General features: G+C 39.9%; 1 long non-coding RNA gene across 1 annotated transcript in view; it reads left to right on the top strand.

The window, feature by feature from the left end:
- The window catches only part of LOC123971130, a 58631-nt gene extending 43816 nt beyond the window's left edge, over positions 1–14815 (top strand). Inside the window, exons 2-3 of the long non-coding RNA XR_006825136.1 lie at positions 12623–12702; positions 14122–14815. This is a non-coding gene — a long non-coding RNA (uncharacterized LOC123971130). The remainder of the gene's footprint in view (positions 1–12622; positions 12703–14121) is intronic.
- The last annotated feature ends 1054 nt before the right edge of the window (positions 14816–15869 follow it).

The following is a 15869-nucleotide window of genomic DNA, read 5'->3' on the forward strand; positions in this document are numbered from 1 at the left end:
CCGACAGTTGATCTTTTCTCTCCAAGTTGCTTTCCGATTCTCTTGTAGCCCATCCCAGCCTTGTGCAGATCAACAATCTTGTCCCTGATGTCCGTAGAAAGCTCTTTGGTCTTGCCCATGGTGGTGATGTTGGATGCTGGTTGTTTGGGTGTTGACAGGTGTCTTTTATACAGGTAACGAGGTGAGGCAGGTGTATTTGATGTAGATAATTGGTTGGGATTGGGGCTGTGTCTTAAAGAAAGACTAACTGGCTTGTAGGAGCCAGAATACTTGCTGTTTGGTAGGGGGTCAAATACTTGTTTTTCCTCATCAGATGGTTATCAATTTTTATAAATTCATATGATGTGATTTTCTGGAATTTTCTTTGGGATTCTGTCTTTCACTGTTAGAATGTACATATGATTAAAATTGTAGATTGTTGCATTCTTTGTAAGTGGGCAAACCTGCAAAATCAGCAAGGGGTCAAATACTTTTTTTCCCCCACTGTATCACACAACAGTCCTAACTGGCGACCTGTCCAGGGTGTACCCTGCCTTTCCCCCAATGTAAGCTGGGATTGGCTCCAGCCCCCCGCGACCCTGTACGCAGGATAAGCGGTTGACAATGGGTGGATGGACAACAGTCCTACTAGAAACTGTATAGATTTTACTTACACATAAACTTTACAGTGGTGTGTAGTAGTGGTACTACTTCAACCTTCCTTTTTGGTAATGGTGCATGCACTTCCTTGTAAACTAGAGGATAAGATGGCACATAGATACCAAGAGTGCCCTAAGTCCTGAGCATATAAAAATTCTATATCTTTTACAGTTGTATGTCACACTCTTCTATAACCAACCCAGGCTGATGCTTTGTCACACTCCTCTGCATCTTATATACACACACATGGTACCCTTTAGCGTCTCTATGAGACTCACAGGGCTAACTCCAGTGTAAACCCATCCACGGCAATATTAGACGCTTAGAGCTCCGACCATCCATTCACTCTATATTAATGTGACCACAGCTCTATAAGACATGCAGTGGGGTGACATGCAGAAAAGGGCCAAGGCTGGAATCGAACCCAGGCCACTGCGGTAAGGACTCAGCTTGTGTGCGTGCACACTGTATCCGTGGTTACAAATAGAGAAACAGAAAGAGCTTAGAGAAGAGGAAGCTTAAAAATGACTATTCCACACACTTACATAAAAACTGTTTTTTCTTTTGATTATAACGATAAGAAGAGTGAGGGGGTGGAAGCTGTTAGAGGAGTTGGACTCAGACCCCTCCCTGGAGATACTATGTATTTTAACGTGACTGTATGGGAAACACATTTGTCCAACCACAAGTTCATGTGTAAACAACAGATTTTATAAACCCTAAGGTAGAGCACTTTTGGAAAGGAGGAGATTTAAGGTCATGTTCCTCACATCTGTGCAATACATCATTTTTAAAGTCAATACTGTAAGAGACTGTGCTAGTATTGGGGGCAGGAAAGTGAACGTTAAATAGAGTTCATTTGAAAAGTGCCATACATTACTTATTTTCACTTTACCTCCATTGTTCATTGAATTGATTTATAATAAGAATTAGTGGAAGGACAGAAGATTTATCTGCCCACTATTTTCATAAATCATTTTAGTAATTTTTCACATTTTCAAATTTTTCACAAAACAAACACACCTGGTTTCAGCTTCTTAAATGGTAGGATTTGCTCTTTTTATTAGTCATATGTAAAAGTAAACTGAATATCTTTTATCCAGTCAGATATGTGAACTTTAGGGAAATTGTGATGGACATTTCTTTACCTGACATTTTATGGACCAAATTATTAATCAGTTGATCAGTAATAATCAAAAATAATCAGCAGCACTAATAATAACACAAGGTAGAGAACATGGATGTAACAAAGAAAAGGAGCAACACACTCTTAAGTGACTAGAACCCCCCAACATATTGGATTTTCAGCCGACATGACCAGATGCCAAGAAATAGTCTCACTAGACTTGTTGCTGCATGTCTGCATCTGTCTGGTATTTACAAGTAGGAGGTTCATCATGTGCACCTCTCCATCCTGTCCCAGAATTCCTCCCTGTATTTGAACCTACTGGTGTTCTCATTTCACTGTGGGAGGTTGGAGAACAGAGGAAGGAAGCCTTTTGTGGTTCACTTGAACTGGAGTTCAATCCAAGACCTTATCAGCGTGCTGCTGCCTCAGACAATGGGAAGTACATTTGTTACATTTGTTTGTGAACATGCTGCAGGCCATATCATGTCGACTGTCAACGCTGCTCTCCATCTTCTGAGAAACCTACAATCAGTAGCACAATAAATTTTGTCATGTTTACATTTATTCATTTAGCTGATGCTTTTGTCAAAAGCGACTTACAATTGCTATATATATGTCAGAGGTCGCACGCCTCTGGAGCAACTAGGGGTTAAGAGTCTTGCTCAGGGACACAATGGTGGATGGGTCACAGTGAGGGATGGAACCCAGGTCTCTCACACCAAAGGCATGTGTCTTATCCATTGCGCCATCAACACCCCTGTTTATGTGTTTCCATTAATTATTTGGAGTTCATCAATCTGAGAAATAGTGAGCCGCTGCATCTAATGTCAAAACAAATTTCGCTTGTCACTGATGAATTTCCTAACAACCTATTTAAGTCTCTAAATTATTGTTCATTTCCACCTTCACTAAGTAACTGTATTGGTCCAGTTTTTATGCAATAACACTTTATTTTACTATGCTTGGAACTTAAGAAGCGCTTGTCCTGCTGGGGTTTAGTGATATTAAGACATGGCTGTTGAACATTGTGCATTACAGGCCCTCTGGAAGAGACTCTTCCCTATCTGTGAAGCTTTGAACTGAGTCCAGATGGCCTGCAGTAACCGAGTGCAGCAGGAGGCTTCGCTGCTGTAGAAGTCAATGGACTCCTCTGGGAGGAGAAACAAGAGAGCTACCAAGACAGAAATCATGATCCACCTACCCACTTTGAGATCTATACGCAAATGTGTCAGTCTGGAGATTTGCAAGTCCTGCCCTTTTAATGTCGGACAACAATGAAGTCCAAAGGCATGCACTTGTGGAAGCCTGATCTCTGCAGGAAGAGATTATCATTAAGATGATGTACAACAAATTTTATTCATATGTATACCTCCTCTGAACAGTCAGTCAAAGAAATTTAAAAGTAGATATAGACGATTTTTGGGATATGATACACATCTACTCAGAATACCCAGTAATTTAAATGTGTCACTACAGGGATATGTTAACCTTTACTATTTTGAACTTATAACTTTGTTTTTGAGATTTTTAAAATGCCAGCAACTGAATTCCGTTCTGTACAAAAATGGCTTTGTTTACTGGGCCCATTTAGTGATGTGGTTTTCTATTGACTCCTAGGTTGATATTTGCACTACAGACATAGCTTCTGTTGTCACATAACATACTGGCAAACATTTGTTGGTTCCAGTCGCTGCTGACAGACACACATTTCATCTGGCATCCAGTTGCATGCTCAACATTTAAAGCTCTGTCGACAAGTCGCTTTTCTCTCAATTTTAAATAGTCAGTATACTGAGTGTGAATCACAATTGAAAGGTGAGCAACAGTCCCTATTTGGAAACTTTAATAAATAATTGACAGCTGTTTTCAGTTGCCCAATGTGCCCTGGAAATTAAGCAGGGAAGAGTGGAGTAGGTGTTGACATTTCAGAAAGTTAATGACAAGGCCTCCAACACAATTAACGCCTATTTAAACTCAAATTTGAGAGTACTTTTAATGAAGTTATTACATTGCAAAAATAAATAAATGTGAGCGCCTTTATGCACAGTGGTGAAGGACTTCAACCTTTTACGCTCAAATGTGAGGTTGTATGATTGTTAGTGTTTTCAAAGCTAAGTTAAAGTAGCAGAAAAGGTTGTAAAAATTCCATCATAATCTATTATTACTCTTATTTAAATTTTTTTTTTTAATGATAAAGAGAAATAGCATATTTAATAGCATTTAATTTTCAAACAACAACTCGATCACTTTGCAATCATTTTTACCTCCTTGCTGCCACTTACCACCCCTGTAACATTAGCTGCCCCTGGCTGATAAATGTTATCAGTATTAGTTGGTTGATGTTCACCCTCCACCGCATCAATCCCTAATTTTTCACGTCATTTATTAACCACATCACATTATTTATATATTTATTTTGGGTTTTTAAAGAAACTTTGGACACACTGTCGTGACATTTTGCAATAGCTAGGCCATCTAACGGTATAGCCTACCTATGTGATGGCTAAAGCCAGCTAGACCATGAGGTCATGCATGTGAGATGAAAGACAAAACTACTGGACAATAGATAATTAATATGCACACTTACCACCAACTGGACAGGAGGGTCTACTACAGGTGGACTACATGTGGTTATTGATGGGGACTCGAGTTTGAGACTCGGACTCAAGTCCAACTTAAGTCTCACACACACAGTGACTTCAGACTCGACTTGAGACTTGTCCTCAAAGACTTGTTTATTTTTACGAAACATTTGATGAGCTTGCTGTTCCCCTCCTTCCGTTACCTATAACCTACCTACGTAACTGTGCATGGCCACATGTGAGAGAGGACAACAAACAGCAGTAGCTGTTGTGCCATTTATCATAAACTTTGGCTTTAAAACTTCATACAACAAGGCCCAAACAAAGAAGCGCTGAAAGCAAAATAGGTTAGAAACCTGAGGTCGGTAAACATGTTTAGCTCAGCATTGGCCATCTAACGTTAGCTTGCTTCTTGCTTTAGCTACAACCTACGGGAGGTTAACTCCAACAGTCGTTTGTTATGAAAAGATGAATGAACGTTTGTTTACTTGCCAAACGTCTGGCAGTTGATTAACGTAATCATTTACGTCCCGCTGTCTGCCATAACGTTAATCATTAACGTGGCTGCAAACAGGTTACTGGTTTATTGTTGATCATGTAACGTTAGTTTTATTTAGTTAACATTACACTGGTTTGAGTGTCTGGGGAATCTGTTGACTTACAGGAGTTTAAGCTGTCATTGATTGCATTGCACATTAAATGGTTGTGCACTGTGAAAACAGGTTTATTGTTGATCATGTATGGAATAAATACTGTCCCAAATGTATTGTAGCTGTGTGAAAATGTTTGAATGTATATCTGAATATCTGAAAAACCCAAAGATTACAGGTACGGATCGATTCTACAGGTACTAAACAAACCTACAGTTATGTTCTGCTGACTAGCCAATGGGAATGCTCGGGTTAACATGTCATTTGACTATTGGTATAAAGTTTAAAATTGGACTAGGTAAGGCTTTATGCTGTGGCCTCAGTGTTTTCCAGTTAATAAATCCTTGCTGTAGTTGTCTGCAGGGAAACAAAAATATATTCCTTTTAGTGTGTTTAAACATATATAAATCAATTCCAGTAGCGCTTACAGTGATTCTGACTTTTGGGTTAGACACTTCAGAGTGTTATCTTTCAGAGAAGCCCCAAAACTATGAATTTACTCCAAATGGTTCAAGAACTGCATTTAATTAACTTTGGATATGCATTGAGTAGGTGTTTAAAACAAATTTTACAGGAATGGTAAGAGGTTACCGTTACTACACGTTTCTGTTACTCTGTTTTTCTACTCCATTTCAATAATCAGTGAAGCCAATAGTAGACTAAATAATGGAAACACCTTTGTGTATAGTTCAATATAGTTAGAACAGGAACACACACCACATCTTCCAAAATGATCATACAGTTGAATTGCCACTTCTCTTAAACTGTTTAAACAAATTCCTAAGAATTTCATATGATTTGTGACTTGCTTTACCCAAGCAATGACTTGAGTTGACTTGCTTGCCTTTCATCACAGTAACTTGAGACTTGCTTCTGACGTGGACATGTGCGACTTAAATTCCACCTCTATGTTACGGTAGATTGCCCTTAACAGTCATAATCTGTCAAAATGCCTTCAGATTTTTTACGTCATTGTTAAAAAAAAAAAATTCAGTCAATGACAGAGAATATTTGGTTAACGTGACCCCTGGGTAGGAGAGATTGTATTATCTGTTGTTGTTATTCTGGCGCCGCACTGGGAGGAAGGAGAACTTGTGGTTCTTTCTTGTGGGATACAGTTTCATCTATCTTGACAAGACAAAAGTCACACTCACTCTATTATAGTCTTCAGGATCTCTCGACACATTCTCTCTGTCTCTGTGAAAGCAAATGTGCTAATGAGTGAAATCCCACAGATGGACAGTCAATGTTAAAATGCTTAAGTAGTCAAATGAAGACCCTGATTTAACACATGACGCGGGTGGTTCTGCCATTTGGAGTAATTTGAAGAACGAAATTTGGAGCCATGGGAAATCAGAGCAAATAATAAGATCATTGTTCTGTACGGAGTTGCAGTGGTCACCAGTTTCCCCTCTGTAAGGCTAATGCCTGAAGCCCTAAATGGCCACAACAACTGAGAGAATATTGTAATTGAATAATTCTTCATACGGAGGTGGAATTCACATTGTGACATAGACACATTTACTGCATGGCAAACCTTTGATTCAGCTCCTTTGTAAGTTCTGTTTGCAGTATTCAGTGGAAGTAACTAAGGTTCATCCCCTGTTTGCTGTTCTAGTAGTTAATGATATAGTAGCATAGGGAATAAGTTGGGTCCACACTCTCCTTTATTCATATTTTTACTTTGCTGTTCCTCATTTTCAAAGGCAAGATGTGTGTAACACAGTAGTTGATGAAAGAAGAGAAAAAAGACCAGCCAGCAGGTTTTATTTATGGATTCACTGAGGCTCTTTTTTTCTTTTGACCAGGCCCAGCTATGGGCATTCTGGCCACCAGTGAATTTATTCTACACTCTCTAAAATGATGACATACACCAGGCTTTGTTGCGGGGGGGTGTGTGTGTGTGTGTGTGTGTGTGTGTACTGTGAGGCGGTAAGCCTTCCCTGTGCAGTTGTTTGGTCTGACCTCTCCTCCCCATCAGTGACATACCATTAACTACTACACATGCTTTTCTGTGCACCTACCATCCCTCGTCAGCGCAGGCAATATATTTTGTTTGTCTTTTTCAACGGTGGCACTGCTGGTGCTATACTCCCAGCCGCTTGATAGGCTCCGCTGCTTACCATACAGTATGTTAATGGGCCTTACAGATGTCCTTCAAAGGATGGGGAGAAAGGAGTTTATTTTGTAGTCATGTCACATTACTGTTCTTTCTGAACTGATGTTAGCTGCTGACAGTTGCAATTAGGTGTAAAATAACATGCTGTTCCTTTCCTGTCAAAGCAAAAGGCTTGGGCAAAAATGCCTTGACCCAAGAATGGCCAGAGGGATAACTCTTGTGCACAGTCCCATTTACTGGAGATGGTGGAGTGTGCCAGTGTGCTGGCAAAAAAAGAAACAAAATGGTTGCTTCATTTTTTTTCACTTGTGCAGTGTCTCTCACTCCCCCTCTTATTCTTTTCTGCACACTGAGCCAGGAGAGGCCTGGAAACTCATCTGACACTCAAGCTGAGATTTAATGTAAAAGTGTAATAAGAGCTTTGAAGAGAGTCAGCTCCCCTCTAAAACGCCATCCCTTCAGAATTCACTGTTTTTGGGGGATATTGTTATGGGTCGTTGAGGCACCGGTACTTCTCTCCATTGAGAGTGGCGTCCAACATATTGGCTTGTCGTCCTCAGTGATGATGGAGCCCATATTTTATGAGAGTTGCACTTTAAGTGAAACTGAGAGGTGTTCCTGAAAAACGGGAGATGGAGGGGGTGGGGGTCACTGAGATGGCCCCTTTATTCCCAGCGGCCAATTTAAACTTTGATGTGAGTGTTTGGGTTCCCATGGTATCAAGGAGAGCAAAATTACTTTTCAGTACTGGGATAAGAGATGTGTGTTTCTCTCATGCCTTAAGTCTCAAATCCAAATCATTTTGTCAATGAAACAGTTTATACAGTAACAATCTGGCTCACATTGGCCGCGAAGTGGACAATGAGGGACTGGGTACAAGCTGTGGAGTGTGTTGATTTGAAAACTGATGTCTTTATTACTTATATCTTTTTGCGTCTGTATGGGGGAATGTGATAAAACACTATAAATGCTGGAAACCTCATAGACCTCCTCTGACTGCACACTAAAAAACAAGGTGAATCCAATGCACCACACTAGATGTCATGATGTTTATACTTCCAACTACTGCAGTGTTTCTATATTTTTTTTAAGCCTCAAAAGGTTGATAGAGTAAACCTGTTCAATGCTTTGAACATCTGTGACTAATTTATGATTACAGTAGATAAATTAATTTCAGTGCTGCTGTTTTATTTCTACAGCCATTCTGCATTTTCCTTCCCAGATGTAGTGCTCACATTTAAAAAGTGTGCATTGTAGAGAGAAATTAATGGCTTGGGCTATCTTTTAATTAGTTTTTTTTGCATTCCACTGTTGCTCAAAAACTGGCAAGACAGAAGGGTCAAGGTCAGAAGAAATTTATTACATTTTCATATCAATGTGGGGAAGAAATGTTTTGTGAAAAGTACTTTGTATCTGTATTTCTGTTTTGGGGGGGGGGGCAAAGTTTGGAAAGGGTAGAATGTTAAGAACTCATCAGAAAGCTGTTTTGCTTGCAGGAGTGTAAATAAATTCACCGCATTCTCAAGTGTCAAGAAATTTGTGTTTGTCATGTCTACATTAGCTAAGCTGACAGTGCTGCCTTCAAATGGGGCAATCTGGATGAGTTTTCTCTTTCTATAAGACAAGACCTACATTTTTAACAGAATAATATGCTTTGTGCTGACCGATAGAAGGCGTGTGGCTGTTTGATTTGAATCTCATTTAAATTGAGTGCAAGAGATTGTTGGAAGATAGAGAAAGAAGTTGTATAAGAAATAATAGACCCTCTTCTTTGTTAATGTCATATTATACTGTACTAGGGTTTTTCCTGCATAGACAGTTAAGCGCAGACCTCTGTTAAATTTGTTCCTGCCTCCTGCTCTCAACAAAATTCTGAGGTTGTCTCCACGGTAAACATTATTTTCTAACATGCGTTGCACTTTGTGGATTTCTGTTATTTGTTACTGCAGTTGCGTTATTAAACTGACGTGGTGTACAGCACAACACACTGGGGCTGCCAAACGTCCGGAGAGGAAGAAAAGAGCCGTCTGATTAGCTGAACTGAAGTGCTGGGGCCGCGACAGTGTTTCCGCTGGTAACGCCTTTGCCACACAGCAAAAAATAATCACTAAAGAAAAGAAAACTGCCTTTTTCTGTCATTCCATGTTTTATTTTAGTTTTATATCTCCAGCAAACGTTTTAAAAATGCCATTGCAAATGTCAGTCTGCATTTGTGAACACTGCTCTATGCACTTCTACATGTGACTGAACGGCGTCCTGTACAGCGACTACAAAGTCAGTGTGCGTTTTTTTTTAATACCGGTAGTTCAATACAAAACCTACATCGGAAGACATGATACAGTGGGTACGGAAAGTATTCAGACCCCTTTAAATTTTTTCACTCTTTGTTTCATTGCAGCCATTTTCCAAAAATCAAAAAAGTTCATTTGATTTCTCAGTAATGTACACTCAGCACCCCATCTTGACAGAAAAAAACAGAAATGTAGAAATTTTTGCAAATTTATTAAAAAAGAAAAACTGAAATATCACATGGTTACTTTCCGTACCCACTGTACATACTTTATCCTCATGGATGAAGGCTTGTTACCTTCAACTAAACCTCTCTAAGACTGAACTCCTGGTCATTCCAGCCAAGCAATCCACCATAACATCAAACTACAAATTGACTCCTCATCTGTCACTCCAACCAGGGTAGTGAGAAACTTGGGTGTCGTGATTGATGACCAACTGTCCTTTTTTAGACCATGTTGCTCTCGGTCTTTGCTCTATACAACATGTAATGGAAATTTGTCCTTCAAGTGAGTCTTCTGAAATAAAGAGTTCAATCCCGACGTCTTTTAAGGGTTTTATTTTTTGCAAAGGGTCAGACATACAGAGTGCAAACAGTCTGCAGAATGTAAGAGAAAGAGCCAGTGAAGAAACAGTTGACTTTATACTGTAAGGGTATTACACAGCTATCTTAGGAAGGGAGTAGGGACCAACTGTCCTGAGATGAAGATGGTCAAATAAGGAAAACCTCTGAGTTACTCTCCCATTGGAACCTTCACCTAGCTGCAACATAATAAAATTATTAAACACTACACAGTGAAACAGGCCTACAATAATGCAGCATAAAAGGTAAAACAGTAAACACAGTAAAATATCAAATTTCCATCACAAACATAACAAAAATCAGGCCCTGCCTAACTCAGTATGCCACCCAGTTTCGGATACATGCCATGGTTCTCTCTCATACAGAGTGACTACTGGGTCTGCACCCATTTACCTAAACTCCATAATACAACCTTATGTTCCTTCTCGGCAGGGCTGCAATTTACGACTAATTTAGATAATCCATTATTCTATTGATTATTGAAACGACTACGAATCGCAAAATTACACATCTCGAATGTTAAACAGGACCGTTGATATAAAATAATTATTTGCTACTCTAACAATGAACTGACCAAAGGAAACCATATAGATTATATATTCGTTGGCAAAGGATGTAATAATGGATTTTTGTCAATTACGCCGATTAGTTGTTGCACCACTACTTCTCGGCCACTGCACTCAGGCCACTGCAGATGGCTCTGCCATCCCTACACACAAAGCAATCTCAGTCCCGGCTGTTCTCATCTGTAACACCAGAATGGTGGAACAAGCTACAACAGGCCATCAGAGCAGGGGCGTCCCCCCTCTAACTTGAAGAAGCTCTTGAAAACTCATTTCTTCCGGGAACACTTTCTCTTATAACACCTATAACCCCTAACCTCTAACATGCACTTCCCGTGCTCTTCTTCTGTCTCCTTACAGTTCTCTTGTATTGATTGCACTATTTTGTTAACTCTCACTTTTTTTCCCTAGGTATTAAACCATTGATGCCATACATGCTATTAGCTCTTATTAGTATATTGCTGCTCTTACTGTATTGATGCTTTATTGATGCTTGTATGTTGTTCTTCAAATGTAAGTCGCTTTGGATAGAAGCGTCTGGCAAATGAGTAAATGGAAATGTACTGATAAAAGCAAATTAATTTAAATTAGGAAGTAAGAAACAAAATAACCATATAATATAAAAAATTAGTGATCTTGTAAAAGTGTGGGGAGGGGGGGACTACTTAAAACACATACTTGTACTGAATACAAAAAATTGTATTCAGTATTTGTGGTCATGTTCTCAGTCAAACAGAGTTTAGCCGTGACATGTGACATGCTTCAGTAACAACAGATATTACTAGGCCCATTACAGAAAGTTGCAGATGACTATGCTACAAGAGGATCCCTGAACTATAAAAGAAACTAATAGCTTATATTTATTTTTTTTACTTGATTTTAAGCAACTTGCTATTTGTTAACTGTGTAAATGAACTCATTAGCTTTTGTGTTATTTAAAAAAAAAATTAAATCTTCTTTTACGTGATAATTGTCATTTTCTGCAATAATATAATTATTATAACTCCTAAAATATGTTGCTTGTTAAAAGTGTTTGCTTGGACCAGTTGAAGTCGCAGTGCACATGATCAGGATGGGACCACCTCTGCCTCATTTTGAGCCAGGAAAAACCACGAGTAACGGGCTCATTGTTCATCCACTCAGCTACCAGTTTAAAAGGTACAATTATTGTAGCTAAAACTGCAGTCTAATACAACAGCCCTGCAATAAATCCAACCTTTATAATGTTCAGTTTTTGTTAAATCCTTTTTTAAAGAGGTGTTGATTTAACTTAATGGTAATTTTTGAGGCTTTAGTGTTTGCTGCTGAATTATAATACGTTATACTGAGCACTTCTCTGTATAGCCCGTTATAATTTTTAATATTTACTCTAGCACTTGACTAAATATGGTTAGACTATGCGTGGACTCAGTATTAGAGCCACCTCTCTGTGTAATTGCAATTCACTTCAACAGCACCACAAATAGCATAGAAATTTCCATAAAATGGCAAGTGTAATGTTTTATTGCAGGGCTGTTGTATTAGATTGCATAAGTTTTAGCATGATATACCTAATAAACTGAAAGTTGAGTTTGTATTTGTCCACAAACTCTTGTGCATACATAAATGTATGTTATTGTGTATGCTTGTGTCTTCAGTAGTGCTTTTTTTTTGGGACGATATACTTAAAGTTTTCTTTTAATTACTCTGCGTGAGCGTGCCGGATCAATTGTTGGCCTACAACAAGCCGAGTCAGAACGGGTAGCTGAGCAATGCCAAGCTGCGTCAGCCCTAATCTGTCTCTCGACAGTCCAGCCTTATTTCGCAGCAGAATACTCATATTGATCTGTGCGCTTGTTACACAAATAAATAAATAAGTCAACTACACCGCACCTGAGTTCACAACCTGCCCTTGACAATACTCGGAGTGTGTGTAGTGAGAGATGTGGTGTAGAGGTGGAGGGGTTGCAGTTGTGCAGCAGGGGAGCAGAGAGTCAGAAAGGGTTCTGCATTGTTGATCCAGTGTGACATTGATAGACAGCAGCTGAAGGAAAGCTGATAGCCATGTTTGGCGTGCTGGTTTTTAAAGGACGGACGTGACTACCGATCCAAAGTTGACCGAGCATGAATTCAGCAGGCGATCGCCCCAAGTGGTTGTGCCGAACAGAGGTGAGGAAGGAAACTTTCACATATGACTTGGTTGACTTTCCATCTTTTCCACCATTATTATTCTCCCCTTGAACTACTTGTTTCTTCCAGAGTTATTTTTACATGTGCCTGCCTCTCTTTGTTGCACACAGCAATTCATGTTTGTTTCCTCTTTCTGCACCACCTCAGTCAGGACAAACAAAATTGTGAACATATGTCAAACTTCCCTGTTGCATGGGTTGTCCATATTAAGTGAAAATGTCTCTTCTAATCATGTGGCTGTGTAATCGGTAGTTTCGTAAGACTATGATGGTTTTAGTTGCAGCCCTTAGTGCAGCTTGGACTGTTGTGTCAAGTGTCTCTGCTTTCCTGCCAACAATGCACACAGGAAACATTGCACATAACTTTATAATCCATAAGAAATGCCTACTACGTTTAAGATCTTATCTATATAGTAGTTCTTCTAACTAGTCATTGCTTGCTGCTTTTTTCAATTTACCAAACAACAGTGACTGTGCCAGTTAGGTGACCTGATGAGAGGTTTTACGCTAAATCCATTGATGCAAAAAGATTTTGCTTTTTAGTGAAATGAAAATTTTCCTTGACATGATGAGTTCTCTTCAGTTTCTCTATTCCGCACAGTGCTAGAAACTTTACCTTGGGACCCTGAGAGTCTTGGGGAGTACTTAGCATTGTGTCAAATCCTAACAAAAACAACATCAAATGCAGTTAGCGATCTCGCTACAGTAGGTCTCTGGTTAGCCTCACTTTTCAAAGTGCCACTTGACACTCTTTTGGGGGGCCTGCAGCAGCTGCTGTTTTTCCAAGCAAAACAGTGTAAGCCCAGCTAAAGAACCAACTAAAAGCCCCTGACGAATTAATCTTAAATGGGGACTGAAGGCCAGAAAAGCAACTGCTGCAGAGTTTGTGAAGTACTTTAGGCTGCCTTTCCTTATGCATTCAGCAGCCTCCATCTACTTACCTCTACACACGTTTAACAGCCTCAGAGGATAATACTAGGAAATGTTTATTGCTAAGAAGTGCCTCATATATTTGAACATGGACAGATAGCAACTGTTTAAATATTCTATCCAATGAACTACAGTACAGAATAACCTCATATCCTAAATTGCGCCATTGTTTGTTTTTGTTTTTTTTCTCTGGTCTGTGGACTTGATCCAGCTTTATACTGCATACCACTGTGTTGTTTGGTGCTTCACGAGACTGGTCCTTGTTGGTGCTCCTCTCTGTTTCTTCTCAATCTTTTTAAGTATGTTTATGTGTTAGTGTGTGGTGTGTGTCACTTGGGACAAATTCTCTCTTCTTTGTGTTACTGTGATTCAATAATTAAAAAAAAGAAAAGAAAAACGACCTAAATATTTGACTACAGGGCTAAAGTAACTGGTCCCTCTTTCTTTTCTTTTTTTTCTCTCTCTGTAGGCGGACATTTTCGAAAGATGGAACAATCCACATATAATCGAAGGCTACTGTGTTTCATTGTCAGAACAGTGCCTGCAGTGCTGCTCTGTTCTCTGGGGACTTCTTATAAAGGCATGCCAGTGGGCAGATTAATGATGGTGAACTAGACAGTGATGTCTGCAGAGTGATGTAAAGTAAAGAAACAACATAAAATGAGAGACAGGTCACCGCGCCTCGCTAAGTGAGTTGTGTTTCTTCACATTCGCTGAGCCCTGAGTTGTTGAGGACTAATTAATTCAAGAACAAATGTCCCCAAAGGCTGCAATTAATGATAAACTTATTAGACGTGATGGTGCCCATGAGGTCTGGATCTCATCGTGGTGTCCACGCTCCTGGTGGTGTTACTTACCCAGCTGTCACTTCAAATAAATTAAGAAAGGGAACAAAGTGTGTGTGTGTGCATGTAACCATGTATAAGTCCATTTTCCAAGACACAGTCAATCTTCAAATAGCCCTTCAGTCTATTTCTATCACTTGACATTTGACACAACTCTGTTAAGTTCTTATTGACACCATGGCCAGAACTGAGGTGAGGGGATATAAATGTAACCTATAGACAAGTGGTGTGTGTGCTTTCTAATGGGTCTGTCGAAACTGAGGTCTCAGGAGAATGCACATCTTCCATACTGCCTTACAGAGACTGTCAATTCTGAAGAATGAGGGGTGATTCAGTGACCTCCTTACTTGCTAACTGTGTACTAGAACAGCTGCACCCAGGCCATTTACAATTTAGTTAAATTGTCCCCCTGAGCACAGTCACCCTACCTTCCCATACTAAACAGAAAAGTGTGCAGTGAGAGTATGTGCAAGCGTATGTGGGCAAGAGAGAAAGGAGAGATGGAGAGCCTGAGAAAAATAAGATATGAATCTCAATTCAGGCAGGCTTCGTTCAGGGTAGCCTCACGCCTCACCAGTTTCACTTCAGTTTTACATCCCCAGGGTTTAATACCTCTCACTACGCTGCCCCGCTCCGCTCTAATGATGCCAGGTGATGTCTGAGATGTAGAGGTGGTGTCAACAGATGTAAAGTCTGTTTATGTAGTACTTAAGACTGGTGATGATGTGACTTTTGGGTCTCAAAAGTTCCACCCGCCATTCTCAAACACACCTTGAATTTACCCACTGAATTACTCAAGAGAACATAAAACTAATACCTCGCAGCTTCACGTTGTGGTTTTAAGTAATTTTATGTATTACCATAGTGAATGCAGCAATGCAGCGACAAAGTCAGCGTAACATACCTGTGCATTCAGATGTACACATGGTTAACAAGTAAATGTGAGTCAGCATGAGCACTTTGCGATGAATCCAGCTTAAAGACAGAGGAAGGGGACACATAACGCTGACTCCAAAGGTGAGTCACTCCCCAGGGAGCCCCATGTTAATTTCTTTCACAGTAGAAATAAACATGTTTAAAGCCTGGTACAAAAAACTGTTTTGGATACTGGGCTTCACAACGGCTCTTCAGAAATCTACGGGTGACAGAGGCGGCAGGGGTCGGCAAATAAGTCTGGCATCGGGCCAAATTTTTTTCATGTCATTAGTGGCGGGCCAGGACATCTTCAATTGACCATTTATATTCCAACATTTACTGTGTGTGCGATTCGCTTGGTAGTTGGTAGTGCACCAGTGTGTACATCCCAGCGATTGGTCCACATCAACCTATGGACACTTATTTTCATGTCCCCAGTGTCTCCAGGCAGAGGAAA

The sequence above is a fragment of the Micropterus dolomieu genome, linkage group LG05, assembly GCF_021292245.1.
Source record: "Micropterus dolomieu isolate WLL.071019.BEF.003 ecotype Adirondacks linkage group LG05, ASM2129224v1, whole genome shotgun sequence".
NCBI classification, from domain to species: domain Eukaryota; kingdom Metazoa; phylum Chordata; class Actinopteri; order Centrarchiformes; family Centrarchidae; genus Micropterus; species Micropterus dolomieu.